A 2,500-nucleotide genomic window follows, 5' to 3' on the forward strand; every position below is an offset into this window, starting at 1 on the left:
GGCGGGGATGTCTCTCTTGTGGCTCACGGGGCTGTTAGGGTCGCACAGAAATGCCTCGGAATGGGAAAACGGGTCATTTTTGTGTGGCCACATTGCATAGGAACGGCATGAAACTTCCAGAGGCATTTGCAGCAGGAATGCATGTGCACTCAAAAACGTCTATATTTTTCACGGATAGACCCCGTGAAACGCTATAAATTGGCGGGGATGTCTCTCTTGTGGCTCACGGGCGCTGTTAGTTAGGGTCGCACAGAAATCCCTCGGAATGGGAAAAGGGGTCATTTTCGTGTTGCCACATTGCGTACGAACGGCATGAAACTTCCAGAGGCATCTGCAGCAGAAATGCATGTGCACTCAAAAACGTCTATATTTTTCACGGATAGACCCCGTGAAACGCTAGAAATTGGCGGGGATGTGTCTCTTGTGGCTCACGGGGCTGTTAGGGTCGCACAGAAATCCCTCGGAATGGGAAAACGGGTCATTTTCGTGTTGCCACAATTGGCATACGAACGGCATGAAACTTCCAGAGGCATTTGCAGCAGAAATGCATGTGCACTCAAAAACGTGAATATTTTTTCACGGATAGACCCCGTCAAACGCTCGAATTTGGCGGGGATGTTTCTCTTGTGGGTCACGGGGCTGTTCGGCTCGCACAGAACTCCCTTGGTCCACCTGATTCGTGCATACAGGCAGCAACTAAAACTCTGTAAACCTGCTGTGAGGACATCTAAACAGTGGACCAGTGAGGCTGTGGAAGATTTGCGGGCGTGCTTAGACTGTACTGACTGGGATATGTTCACGACTGCTACCAATAGTCTGGATGAACTCACAGAGGCTGTGTACATCAGCTTCTGTGAGGACTGCTGTATCCCAACACGTACCAGGGTGAACTTTAACAACAACAAGCCCTGGTTCTCAGCAAAGCTCAAAAGGTTGAGGTTGGAGAAGGAGGAAGCGTTTAGGAGTGGGGATAGAGACAGATTCAAGGAGTCGAAGAACAGGTTTAGCAAAGCGGTGAGAGAGGCTAAACGACTGTACTCAGAGACACTAAAACACCAGTTCTCTACTAACGACGCTGCTTCTGTCTGCCAAAGGGCTCAGGCACATCACCAACTACAAACCCAGAGCGCCCCACACCACTAACGACTCCCGCCTAGCCAACGACCTGAACGAGTTCTACCGTAGATTTGAAAGACAATTGGACTGTCCTGAACCACCCCTTCCCACCCAAGAGGCCCCATCCCCCACCCATACTACAGAAACGACTCTCTCCTTTCAGGAGGGAGAAGTTAATGGGCTTTTCAAGAGGCAGAATCCACGCAAAGCAGCCGGGCCGGACTCTGTCTCTCCAGCCACCCTCAGGCACTGCGCTGGCCAGCTGTCTCCGGTGTTCACCAACATCTTTAACACCTCCCTGGAGACATGCCATGTACCAGCCTGTCTCAAGTCCTCCACCATCATCGCTGTGCCCAAAAAGCTAAGGCCAACAGGACTAAATGATTACAGACCGGTCGCCCTTACATCTGTGGTAATGAAGTCTTTTGAGCGCCTGCTCCTGGCACACCTCAAAGCCATCACAGACCCTCTCCTGGACCCCCTTCAGTTTGCCTACAGAGCCAACAGGTCTGTGGACGACGCAGTTAACATGGCCCTCCACTTCACCCTACAGCATGTGGACGCCCCAGCATCCTACGCCAGGATCCTGTTTGTGGACTTCAGCTCTGCCTTCAACACCATCATCCCTGCCCTGCTTCAGGACAAGCTCTTCCAGCTGAACGTGCCCTACTCCACCTGCAGGTGGATCACAGACTTCCTCTCTGACAGGAAGCAGTGCGTTAAGCCGGGAACAGAAGTCTCTGACTCCAGGTCCATCAGCACGGGAACTCCTCAGGGCTGCGTCCTTTGCCCACTGCTCTTCTCCCTGTATACCAACAGCTGCGCCTCCAATCATCTGTCCGTCAAACTCTTGAAGTTTGTCGGACGACACCACCCTCATTGGGCTGATCTCTGGTGGGGATGAGTCTGACTATAGGTGGGAAGCTGACAACCTGGTGACCTGGTGTAGCCAGAACAACTTAGAGCTAAATGCTCTAAGGACAGTTGAGATGGTTGTGGACTTCAGGAAGAATACAGCCCCACTCACCGCCATCACCCTGTTAGACTCCGCAGTCAAAATTGTGGAGTCCTTCCGCTTCCTGGGCACTATTCTCTGCCGGGACCTCAAGTGGGAACTGAACATCAGCTCCCTCGCCAAGAGAGCTCAACAGAGGATGTACTTTCGACGGCAGCTGAAGAAATGCAACCTGCCAAAGACAATGATGGTGCAATTCTATACAGCGATCATTGAATCCATCCTCACCTCCTCCATAACCGTCTGGTACGCTGCTGCCACTGCCAAGGACAAGAGCAGACTGCAGCGTATCATGCACACTGCTGAGAAGGTAATTGCCTGCAATCTACCAACCCTCGAGGACCTGCACACGACAAGGAGCATGAGGCG

This window comes from Petromyzon marinus, unplaced genomic scaffold (genome assembly GCF_048934315.1).
Source record: "Petromyzon marinus isolate PM22_M1 ecotype Great Lakes invasive population unplaced genomic scaffold, UKy_Petmar_22M1.pri1.0 PM_G_Scaffold_154, whole genome shotgun sequence".
In the NCBI taxonomy this organism is placed as follows: Eukaryota; Metazoa; Chordata; class Hyperoartia; order Petromyzontiformes; family Petromyzontidae; genus Petromyzon; species Petromyzon marinus.